Source organism: Candoia aspera, chromosome 7 (genome assembly GCF_035149785.1).
Source record: "Candoia aspera isolate rCanAsp1 chromosome 7, rCanAsp1.hap2, whole genome shotgun sequence".
Classification (NCBI taxonomy): domain Eukaryota; kingdom Metazoa; phylum Chordata; class Lepidosauria; order Squamata; family Boidae; genus Candoia; species Candoia aspera.
Window position 1 is genome coordinate 53803586 of NC_086159.1, and position 13212 is coordinate 53816797.

The window sequence follows — 13212 nt, forward strand, 5'->3', positions numbered from 1 at the left end:
TTATTTGGAATCAATAAAACTGCGTGCTTAAATTAAAAAGAACCAAATGGATGAAAACGGGCAAGCTTGACAAGCTAGCTTTGGGGGGGGGGGGTGCATGTGCAGGAGAAGTCCAGGCACAAACAGACAATGTAACATAGCCAAGGCAAGCTAAACCTTGTTAACGTACCGTAATATAAAGATAGCATTCAAGACCCACAGTGGATCGGAACCAAAAAGTCTCCTGTGCATATCAGCTTCTAGGATGATTAGAAGGTGACAATGTGCCCTCCAAAATAGTTCTTCTGTAGTTGTTCTTTTTAAAAATAAGCTGAGAAATCACACATCTCCTCAAATGGCATCTTTTGCTCCTTTCCTGCCCACAAAAAATACTGGAGGAAGCCTGCTGCCCCTCCCTCCCCAGCAGCTCTTTCTCTGAAAGTTAATATTGGCTCTGCAGTACTCAGTGCAAGCAGGGAGGGGGACAGGAGAGAGAGAAAACAAGTTCTCTTCCTGCAACTGGTCACTTTCTCATAAAGAAGTCAGAAGAAAGTGGGCGGGGGCTCAGACCCACATATTGGCCAAGAAGTAAGCTCCCCTTTCTAAAAGGTGGGGAGAAAGCAGCTTCGACAAAAACCTACTATTGGTTTGTTCTCAGATACTGAATGAGTTTAAGGCAATGTTTCCTCTTTAGATTGCACAAGGCAAGGTAGCAAAGGGTAAGCTCTTGTTCTCGGCAAGCATGCCTTTCTCTAAAGCTGCAGATTTTCTTTTTCCCTTTGCAAATCTGATCTGTTATCTAGTAACAAAAAACGCTTGCATTAAATCTACCTTCTTAGGCACCTTTTAGCCATTTTAAAGAGAGCTGCATCCTTGTGTTTTCAGCTCATGCAAATGTGTTTCACTGCAGTCATGAAATAAATCATACCGCATTTTGGGTGATGTATTAAGAGCATTGCTTGCACGAACACAGGGTCAGAATGAGTTGGATGGACATAACAGCACGAATTTTGATATTTGAGACCTATGTGACTAAACTGTATGTAATCAATAGTGTAATCCAAGCTAGTTTGGGTAACTTTAAGCCTATGCTATACGATTTAAAGGTTTGCCTTAAGAGCTTTTCAAAATGCAGCTTTTTTCTTTTTCTAATTATCTCCATAGTGATAGTGACACCTATGCATGTTCTAAATGTTACCGGTGACCCAGTCTTTAGAGCAATATCCTTGTTTAAAATCTGCTAATATATTCTTTAAAAAATTATTATTTGCCTGCAACCATAACCCCACTATTCCTGAGTAGTGGATTTGGCAATAGCATCAAAGCATCTTTAATAATCAGGTACATGTGCTTATATTTTGGAGAGGCACCAGTCTGTGCTTTTTTTATAAAAGAAAGAAAGAAAATGCAACTACCTCAAAACACTGTGGAATCTTTTATAAGTACCACCTTAAAAGAAACTAATGGAAACATGTGTTGCTGGTAATCATACTCAGTTGAAAAGAAGAAATAGGATGGTGAAGTTCATTGCTGGGAAAGCAAATTGATTTTTGTGTGAGCTTCTCACTGAACCCAGATACTGTAGCTATTGTAATCACAGAAAATACTGGGAAGGAAATAAAGGGAAGAGGTCCTGCTTTTTATTCCATCCAGCAAAAATTTATTTATTTACTTACTGTTCATACAAAAGAGGGATGCAACTTAATCATTGTATTTAATAATTGAGGACAATTATAATTTCATGTCTTTTCTCCATACCACCTTCCCATTAACTTGTATTTAAAAACATCTGTTGTCCCTTCTAGAATGGTTACTCTAACTTTTTGACACAGCTAGTACACAGCATGTGTAACTAACTTCAGGCCTTACTAAGATGGGGCAAGTTGGCTATAAATGTATTCTATTTAAAAAGTAGGGATGAACTAAAGGACAATTTCTGGCTCCTTAAGAAGCATATTTCTAGTTTAATGGAACATTCTGTGATTGAAAAGCAGACACAGAAATCCAATGTAGTTTCAGAAATCAATCTGCAAATGGACAAAAACAGGAGAATAAAAATTGGTATAACATAGACCAATGATACATTCTTTATATACATATGTGGAAAGGCAAAGAGATGGAGATTTAAAACTAGTTATTTAGTACCACTATTTTCTAAAAAATATAGTGGTAAATATAGAAGCTTTTTAACCATATCAGAAGAAAAATTACAGTAAAGTGCTTAAGTTTTACAATAGTGGGTTTACATTCTATTGTAATGTGGAAGGACAAATGGTTTTGCCATTAAAATATCTTTAGATATAATGAAACCAATAAAAGATCAATGCTGCTTTTTCTTAGGTTTACCAAATAAGAAAATCCAAAAGTACTATTAGTGCTTACAGCTAATATATTTTTAAGGAGGATATTTCATTTACTTTTCTTCTAGTTTCAATCTGATTCATTTAAATACTGATTATAGTAAATACATTCACTCTGATTCAATCTATTCATTTAAAGTAGACTCCAGAGTTATATGCAGTTACGTCAAACATTAGCCATGCTATATTAGAGCCAACTAAGTTAACTTTCCAAAGCTTTAATAAGTTTTCAGCCCTAACCAAGTTAGCAGTGCTCAAAAAGAAGTCTTTGTCCTAAATAAGAGAAACAGTGCCACTTCATCTGCATCTAAGTATTCACCTTGCTGAAGCCTCAGTTGTCTACTTGTCATTCATTCATTCATTCATTCATTCATGTATGTATGTATGTATGTATGTATGTATGTATATATGATTGATGGCTTGCTTGGGTTAAGCTACTGAAATGTAACCAATATAAAATAGTAACAAAGTGATACAATACAATAAAATATTAAATTAAACTAAACTGAAAAGTCTTTGAATCCATAAAAAGGACTACCATAATATCATAGAATAAAAATTAGACTGATTGAAATGTTGCAAAGACTGAAATAATAATAGAGGATTTAAAATTAAAAAGAGAATATTAAAAATGCTAAAATAGTTCAGATAAACAAAAGAAGTCTTTGCCTTGAACACAAAAGATTTCATTTATGTGAACTGGTGTTTTTGGTAAAGCATTTTGATAACAAGGAAGAGAACAATTAAAATGTCTCATGCATTCCACCCTTCAGTCTGTATTTCTTTACCACTAATCCAATTTAATAATATGGTGGTAAAGTTGAATCTGGGCTAGGTAACTGAGACTATATTTAGGAAGGAAGGAGGGAGGGAGGAAGAAAATAGATTATGTTGGGGAGAATGATTGTAGCCCAACTATTTCCTTGATACACCAGTTTTCTTTTGCAAATGGGGTAAAATTTCCACTATAAAAATACCGATCCTAACAATATAGTCCTTGGGGATATTTAACCTATCTCAGGAAGAGATAGGCCATAGCCATTCATTTGTTTATCTGAACATTTACAGTCTTAAATATTTCATTTTCTCACTCTAAAAAACTGGAACTCAACAGGTTTCCTATCAGCTCAAATGTAGGGGTGTTCTTATCCTTACTAGCTGGATCAGGACTCAAACACACAGTCCAAAGCATTTAGCTTTCCTAAGTAATATACTTGACAGTAACTATGATGTCATTCCTCTGCCTCACTGTACTTTCAGGCAGGTTTTACAGATCATGGAGATACAGCTTATCTATCCTCCAGGATCAGATAGCTTGTCTTTAGAAAAGGCTAAAATGAACAGTTTTATTTAATGGAAACCTACTAGGTATCATTGTTTTGTTTTATTTTAAAAAAATGTCTTATCAAGTTACACTTGATTTATTAAACCATAATGAATATTTAGCTGCATAATTAATCAGTGGGTACATTTAACCATGGATCATATTCAACTAGTCTGATTTTTGACCTGGCAGTCATATCAAAGCTTGCTCATAATGGCTTTGCCTTCACAATGATGGGGCTACTTCAAATCAACCAAGAGAAACATATGATAAATAATTGGCAGGAACCTTAAACACATAACTTTCAAATGTAGAGCAGCTTTCTCTAAGGACAGCTGATATACCATGCAATCCTACTGTTGATGGCTGGCTATGGAAAATAAGGAACTGATTTATAAATAGTTTTCTTTATTTTGGAGAACAAAGCTTAAGACAGCCTGCAATAAGTTGGGCCTCCTCTTCAATTAGAGTCACACAAACCACTTAAATTAAGTTATATATTTCTCTAGCACTTCATGCAGCTCATAGGCAGACATATAATAAGAGGTCTTTCTGCTATACTGCTGTGGTATTCTGCACAGCCACACAATCTCTTGCTTTTGCAATATAAACTATGGAATATAGATAGAGTATGCATATTTTAAATTGAATAAAAAGTACAATCAGTATAGAACACCCATCATGTCATTCCATATCTACCAAGAAACATAAACTTGATTTTGTTCCAACACATCAGAATTAGAGAACTGTGCTGCTTCTTTTTCTTCAGGTATGCCACAAGTTATGCCAAAAGTCATTAAAATTGACTGCTTTGAAATATTTATTTTTTGGAAATTTAATGAACTGAACATCAACATGAAGGCCATACAAGTTCACAGTAATCTATGTGATCACAGTGGCATGAATGAAATTGATTCCTGCAGGACATTTGCAATGCCTTCAGGATCATAACTATCCGCTTCATATGGAGGCAACAGTGCAATGTCAATTTCAGATGACATCCCATGCCATGTTTAAAGTACAAGTGCTTCCTAAGTTTCCCTTGATGAACACTTTGAATCCCCAAGAAAAAAAAAACGAGCCAAAATATCATCCAACTGCATATTGCTTACCAAGTACTATTAAGGTAAAGTTTGTGAAAGAAAGGGTATTATCCCAAAAACAAAAACAAACAAACAAAAAACTGTTAGTAATATAGAAAGCATAAATTCTACAAATCTTCAAGATTAGCAAGAGTTGTGATTTAACGAAAAGGTATAAGCTAAATTCTACTCAAAGGTCTACTGGTACGGTCAAACTTAATTCCTTTGCAGTTTTATCTCAAGCAGGCAATAGCTCTGGATAACATATCTTCAGATGATAGAATCATATTAAACTAAAAAGAAACCACTTACAAATATCCTCTTCTTAAAAATCTCTAAATACTGCAATGGTTGAATAAAATGCTGAACAGGGAAAAAATCTTAACAAAACAAAAACAAAACACCTACTTGCATTATATCAAGAGTGTTTTCTAGGAAGCTTCTTGTCATGTGCATAACTGCCAGGCAAGAAAATATATTATAATCTACAAAACATTTTACAAGGAAAACAGATTGAATTATTCATTTTGAATTCAGCTGTAGACAAAATTCCCTGGAAATATGGCCACCTGCATTAGGAAAGAAATGACTGTTTGCACAGTGCTGTATCTAAGCATTCCAGCAATGGTTTGCTGCATGAATTAGAGATTCACAGCATGCAACTTACATATGAACAAGTACCAAAAGTATCCAATGGGAATTGCTTCACTGCTGCACTTAAAGTTGAAAGGTACAACAGAACAGAAAGTGTCAGAAAAGAAAAAAAGAAAAGAAAAACCTGCAATAAATCCTTGGTGCTCACTATTCAGGCAGGCAGAAAGAAAGAATTAAAATAAATTTTAGACTAAGCTCTGCATCACCACTTAGGAAGCATGTAGGAAAGTATATGACAACAAGACATTTTTCCTAACTTTGAACAGACCTAAGAATTGGTTTAACTATAAATAAGAACTTGACTAAATCTGTTATCTCCTGCAAATCACAAATGGTTTGTTACATATCAATTAGAGGAGACAATGTTGCTAGAAATTGTATATCCTTTCTATATATTATTATAGAGATCAAATAGTAAAAAAATTGTAACAAATTATTCCCAAACTTCATGAATGTATACTAAGAAATAAACAAAAATTCAGTGAGACTTAATTTCCAAAATGTGGGCGTAAAATTATGGAGCAGAAACTATCTGGCATAATTATTTAACCTGGATTTTGAGGTAGACATCAAAGATTCCTGGGGCCCAAAGTGAATGTCTAACAAATGAAACTTGGAAAGTTAATTTTTTACCTTGGCAAACAGCACAACCTAATTCATCTTATAGTTACTCACTTTTAGTACCCACAGCACACAGAAAATCTCTTTGCTGTAACAATTTCTCTCTTTCTAGAGGTTAAAGGGAGGGTAGATTTTCTACAGAACTTTCACTCCCATGTGTAACTATATAAGCCACTGGCCACTTAGCCATTCCTTGCCACATCTGACTAAAACAACCATGAAGAATTTTCTGTTAGCCCTCTTTGTTTTTATTTCTGAGAAAAACAACCAATTAGTGCAATGTTAAAAATTCCAATAAAACCACATGCTAATTGTCTTGAACTGCTGGGATGATGTAGCTTCAAACAGAGTTAGCCCTTGAAACCGTTTTGTGTGCCAGGGCTCCATATGCAGTGTGTCTTTCTCAGCACTGCCTAATCTTAGCTACTTCCATGCAGCTGCAGAACTGAAAGAAGTTTCAGAAATTAGCCTTGTCTTAAAGGAACCTCCTTTCAGCCATAAAAGTCATCGCTTGGTTCAGACAAGTGTCATGGCTAAGTTGCAGGGGAGATTCCCAAGTAATAAAAATACACCATTAAATGCTTAAGTAGAATGAAAAAATATTGCGCAATTAAAATAATTCATAATTAATTCATGTTGGCTTTGATTGCATCATTGCAGCTCTTGACTTTTTTGAGCCCCCTGCAGATGCCCTTGTGCTGAATATTTATTTCAGTTTCAGGCCAACATACATGGCAACAAGTAGTAAGAATAACAGTAAATGTGTATACCAGAGTCCCATTACAGTTTAGCCAAGGAAACTTTGACACTTTGGAATCCAAACACTAGCATTCCTGAAGCAGAGAAAAAAACAGAGGAAACCTGAATGCGTGCAGAATATTTCTGCTCCACAGTCTTCACCTAGTCTTAACCAACTAAGAATTCAGAGTCTTAACCAATTAAGGTCAAAAGCCTAAGGCTCAGCTTTTTAGGCACTTTTCAATTTCACTTATATTTTACTGGGTAATTTTTTAAATGTACACCCTTTTTTAAAGTGCAATAAAAGCCCATCTCTAGTCTTGCATGCACTATTCCAAGGAAGTTCCTCCATTTTTTTCTGTCATCTGCTAATCAATGTAAGTGCTGTCTATGTAAGAAGGCTATGCTTATTTTTATAAAAAATAGAGTCTTCAATATATCTTGTATTTGTTCATTAGATTTATATTCTACTTTTTATTCAGGATCTCACAGCAGCATATCTAGTGTTCCCTCCTCCTATTTTTCCCCACAAAAAAACAAGTTTGAGATCCCCTTGAGTTTTTGGAAGAATGACTGAAGCAACAATTTAAATGTTTATGTACCAAAACACTAAGTCTAACACTGATTGTTCTTCTAAACAGCCATACAAAAATTCCAGTGTACAATTGTTATGTTGGCTACAATTCAGGTCACTCTGAACAGAAGCCTGTTGTGTAAACAGACATCTCTAAGGGTCCTTTATCAATATTACCTCTTTTCTGAGTATCTCCCACTCCTAATCATGAGTGTAAAACCAAAAGCAGGGGCATTTCCCACATCCAAACACACATACATACAAAATAAACTGAAATCACACATAGTAATGCAATTCTGTGAAGAAGCTCATTATTTAGGAGCAATTATCCTGGCAAATAAATAAACAAACAGTACAAGCAAGCCCCAATGTTCAACAGTGTAACTGCAAAAAGCTGTGAGAATCATTAGAATCAGGATCACTTGCCATTGCCATCTCTCTGACTAATTCTGCCTCATGCATTAGAAAAAGGTCCAATTTCCAGGAAAGTTATTTCTTTTCCATGACCCAATTTCAGCTTGCTAGATTAAAGGGTAAGGAATATTTCAGAGAGCTCTAGTTTATCATATAAAGAGACATCAAATACTGTTTTTTTTAATCCTGCCTTTATTATTTTTATAAATAACTCAAGGCAGTGAACGTACGTAATACTCTTTCCTCCTCCTGTTCTCCGACAATAACAACCCTGTGAGGTGGGTTGGGCTGAGAGAGAACAGTCAAGATAGGGATTTTGCAAGGAATCATATAAGGGATTCTAATTTGGAATTGCGTTAGAATTCCTTATAATGTAATTTTATTGACAGGTCTTGTCTCCTCTGTGTTCTTTATTTGTATGCAAACACTCTACTCTAAAATGACATAAAGTAAGGCATTTTTAAACTCAGCAGGGACAACACACACATAGAAGTTAATATCAAGTACAAACAATTCAGAAATAAAACTCCTTCTACTGTATAGTAATTATAATAATTAAAAGTGATAACACAGATCCCAGCACGAGACAGAACCTGCATGCCGCCCTGGCCAACAACAGCTGAGACTTGCATTCATTCAAGCAAATAGCTTTCATTTCTTTTGAGTAAATGAATCTTGGTTCCTCTCTGTGTTAATTATGCTTCCTATGGATACAGGAGAGAATAGCATCTCATAATCCAACAGCTTTTATCCAATGGAATGTTCTAGGACAGTTCAGAGATTTTAGGGGAAGGAAGAGTAGTTTCATTTTGTTTTAAACTACTTCCACTAATCTATTTTACACAATGTCAGCTCCATTCTCTTTCTTTAAGCAATACCACAGTCTAGTAGTAGTTAATACGTATAATATGCTTAAGCCATAGCCAGGCAGTAGCATTGCCAGGTGCCCTGTGTAGTGAATTTGAATAGGAACTTAAGATTTCCAGTTGCAGAAAATTCCCCCAACATGGATACTTGACACTGGAGTCAGGATGAATAGCTCCAATCCTTGCCCATCCCTAAAAGAGTCAGGAATACCGTCTTAACTAGCACACGCTATTGCCCGTTCAAACACTACAAGTAGTGTGCTTCCCCATTAATACTGGTCCAGAGCTGATTGCTTTGATGACAAGATTGGGTTGCTCTGTGCCTCCTATCTGAAAGGGGGCATATTTTAATGCGATGTGATATAGCCAGGAGATCACTAGGATTAACTGGCTGCCATAACTTCGAGGCTTCAGGTGTTTACCTTGAAGTGAGTGTTCTTTGGCACTACCCAGGGGACACGTGTGACTTAAGGAATGTCACCGACACACTCTATATTTTATATCTTGTATTTTATCTCCTGTGTTTTTATTCTATTGAACTGAGATGTGAATGTGCCAAATGATAAATAATAATAAAATAATAAAGGGGGCAATATTGGATGTGTGGACAAAGGGCTTTTGAAATATTACCTGGAAATATCATGGGAAATGTTAGATTCTCTTGGATACCTTTCTCCAGATGTCATTTTACATTATGAGATTATCACAAAATAGGAATATGCCCCACAATAGGAGCAAGTATCAGATAAAATGATATATATTCTTGCCTTCAGCTTCCTGTACTAATGTTTATGCTAATTATACTAGTGTAATTCCCTGAGCTGTGGCCCACAAAAATGTATGCTTTTAAATAAAATTTGTTAATCTGCAAAGCTGCTACCAGACTCCTTCTGACATATACTAATAGTATCCCTACTTATAAGAAATGTATAGCTCCAACTCCAGCTCCAGCCTGCCATATTGATCAGAAAACTTTGCAAAACAATATATTATTGTTCAAGTGACAATTATTATAACCCGCCATGGGAGCACAGACCTGATTCTGCAGGGCTCATCCTTCCATGTAAGTCTGCAACAATCTTCGTGATTACCCTCTTTTAACAGATGCACCCTATCAATAATGGAAAACTGGAGTTTATGGTTTTGGGAATGCAGCACACATCCCCGTTGCTTCTTTCTGTTTGTTTTATTTGACTATGGACAATACATAGACTTGTGCTATCCAAAGCTTAAAAATATGTCACTTTCCTCATTGACAGAGAAACTGAATTATCATCCAAAAAAAAGTTCCTCCAAGTACAGAAGACTTTTGTGTGGGTGTTGGGGTATGTGTGTGTGCACATGTGTGGCCAAGATGGTAGACTCAAATTTCAGTGCTTCTGAGTCTATGGTAGGTTCTTAAAACAAGATCTTCCTATAGATTTGTTAACATTCTCAGATTGTGAGGTGCATACATTAAAATGCCACAAAATCAATGCCATTAATCCCAGCAATTTACCGTTCCAAATATATCCATGATATGGGCAGTTTCAAGATTTTAATCTATAATTAAAAACCTTGCATATAATTCAAGTGACAGAATCTGAGGATGTCCCAGTATTTATTCTTAAATGACAAAAAGAATAAATTAAAACACGCCAATATGGTAAATTGTTACTGTTTCAGCAGTAACAATTTACATGTGTTATACTTAGCTACACCAACCTGTTTCCTTAGCAACTATCACATGCTACTCCGCTTGTGTCTGATTCAAAGCATCATTGAGAGAGAATAGATTGCTATGCCATGCTAACAGCATATCTGATTGTTACCTGAGGATTCAACAGACTGAGTGATATTTGCCATTACGTTAATTATATAGTATTATCATTAAAGAGGCTATTCTTACCATCAGGATTTCTGTTTATATACTTTAAAAGGAAGTAGCTAGATACTCGGAAAAGAATACACTTGTTTAGAATGGTGTCATATTCACTTTTGTTTTCATTACAACTACTCTATGATAATACCACCTAAGACTGTATTATATTCCAAACTTGCACTGTGTCATCTCCTATACTTTTGGGTTAAAGGGAGAAGAGGGACAAGAATAACATTACATAAACTGAAAAGGACTTCGGTTGTGTTATATTTCTCTTGGATGTTCAGGTATTTGGACAGGTATTCACAAGATGACCCCTACTTATTTCTAAAGGTTTCCAAGGTTTGAGTTTTAGAATCAACTTGTGTTGATGTAGGAACCATACCAATGTAATCACGTCCCAGAGCAGGCTGAGACAAACTGACTTAGGTCTTATGCAAACAGACACTTATGGTTCCAAGATAACTGCTGTAAATTGCATTAGGGAACTATCCTTGTAGTGTTAATTTTTTTCCTCCTAGAGTGTATGTTTTGGGAGAAGAGGTCTGTCATTTTGCATAGACTAGATACATTTTCCATTAGGTATCAGTTATGCCCAGAACTATCCCAACAGAGGGAATCTATATGTAACATGCAGTGGATTTCCTTGCCTTGCTTAACTTGTAAAACAGTATTATATAAATACGCCAGGGAAAACATTAATCTCTGACCTGTATGACAATGCTTCAAATCCAAAATATACTGGAGCTGACAGTAATTATTCACCAATGTAGAACAGAGGACGAGAAAACATGCTCAGAAGCAAAAGAAAAAAGAAAAAAATACATATGAGAGATGCCAGATCTTATGCGTGAGGTGTGCTTCTCATACAGTCTGAAAGAAATATCGTCTGGCCTGGTTTTAGTTTTGACTCAAAAAAAATCCATCTAAATTATATTTCCGGAGACCCAGATCTTTGGAATTACATTACAACTGGCCTTTATCCTACCATTTTATAACTCTCTAAGACATGGATGGTCAGCCTGTAAACCCTTGGAGGCACACAGAATTCTGCCCACTCTTCCCACTTGGCAGAAAGATTAGGAAATCTCTGGTTTCATTTCCCATTAATGGAAATAAGCCAAACTGTCTAGTAGTTGATGCTTATTTATCTCCTGATCAGCTGACTGACAGTTACCAGACTACTGCTAATCAAAAGGAAGAAATCAGGAATCTACACAGAGGGAGAGTGTACATATTAATGTATACGTACACATCAATAGGAGCACGCACATTTATGCCTCTTGAGCTGGCAACTCATATAGCCCTGGTATGAAAAGCTTTAACCAGAATGCTCTAAGCTAACTGAAAAACAGTTTCCATAAAATATGCCACCAGTCTAAACAACTTCAACCAAATTCACCGATTTCAAAGACTTAATTTAAGCTGGGAAACCAGAGCTGAGCATTAGTAATCAATCCTTGAAGGTCTGAGAAAAGAAATATTCTAAATAAGTTCAGTTTACTTTCATTTTACCACTGAGCAATCACACCTAATCTTCACATTTTTGAGAGAACTTTCCAAAGGACTTCCCAAAGGAATAGTGTGTCTTTTGAGGAAAACTTGCATCCATTTTTCCTTCTCATTTACTTTTCATTCTTTTCAGAAAATATTGGAAAAAGATGGCCATATCATTCTTCCTATTTGGTATAGATATATTCTTCAGCCTCTCCTGAACAAATGGAGCCTTGGTTCATCTAAAGTCATCTCATTTTGCTTTCCTCCCATTTATTCAGTATTTACCCATCTTCCCACTATTCTATTCTATTTTGTTCTCATTTGCTGTAGGTTTGAGTGCTAAAATTTAATCCCACTTTTTCCTAGTTTAAGAGTTAGGTGAAAACCAATGGACAAACATTTGTTACTTTTGAGATGCTCTGGAAAAGTTGAGGTTGAGAACCAGAGAAATCTAGCAGTTGCAACTAATTGTGAATGGTCTAATGTGAATGGTCCACATAGAAAAATCACCAATTATTGACGCAGCTTTTCATCACCAGAAATATGAGCAATTTCTATTACCTGATCTAGAGGTAGTCCTTCGGTTGCGGCCATTCTTTCAGCAACCATTCAAAGTTATGAGGGTGCTGAAAAAATGAACTGACAACCAGTCCTCAAAGTTATGGCTGTCGCAGGATCCCGGCAGTCAAGTAATCAGAATTCGGGCATTTGCTAACCGGCCCACATTTTTAAAATGGTTTTTAAATGGTTTTTATTGTTTTTAGTATTTTTTGTTGTTATTCTTGTTGCTTATTTTGTTTATTATTTTGTGTATTTTAACTTTGTATGCCACTCAGAGTCATGTATGTGAGATGGGCAGCTATATAAATTTACGAAATAAATAAGTTCTTATTGATTGGTTTCTATCAGCAGACTTGGGTACTTCCCAATCTTCTTAAGCCCTTAATATCTGCTCTGATGGCTGAAGCAAAACTGGACAGAAGCAGGAATAAGGAGTAGAGGGAAAAGTATTACTGCATGATCAGAAGTCCACTTGAATAAGTTGCATTTGCCTGGGTTACTAGCTTCTGGAGTTGCTTCTGTAACTCAGCAGTGTATGGTACATATTTCCTATGTAATCCAGTGGCAGGATCTTATGGTTTTGAGTGTGATTTTTTAGAGGCTAAGCTAACAATTCTGTTTCAACAACTAAAAAAAATTACCGTAATAGTCATTGATAATTTACAAGAAATTTTGAATAGA

General features: G+C 35.6%; 2 protein-coding genes across 2 annotated transcripts in view; one reads left to right on the top strand and one right to left on the bottom strand.

Moving 5' to 3' along the window:
• The window catches only part of IMMP2L (inner mitochondrial membrane peptidase subunit 2), a 463417-nt gene that overhangs the window by 255236 nt on the left and 194969 nt on the right, over positions 1-13212 (bottom strand). The gene's annotated exons all lie outside the window — the stretch shown is intronic.
• Positions 1-13212, top strand: part of LRRN3 (leucine rich repeat neuronal 3) — a 35170-nt gene that overhangs the window by 1138 nt on the left and 20820 nt on the right. The window lies entirely within an intron of this gene.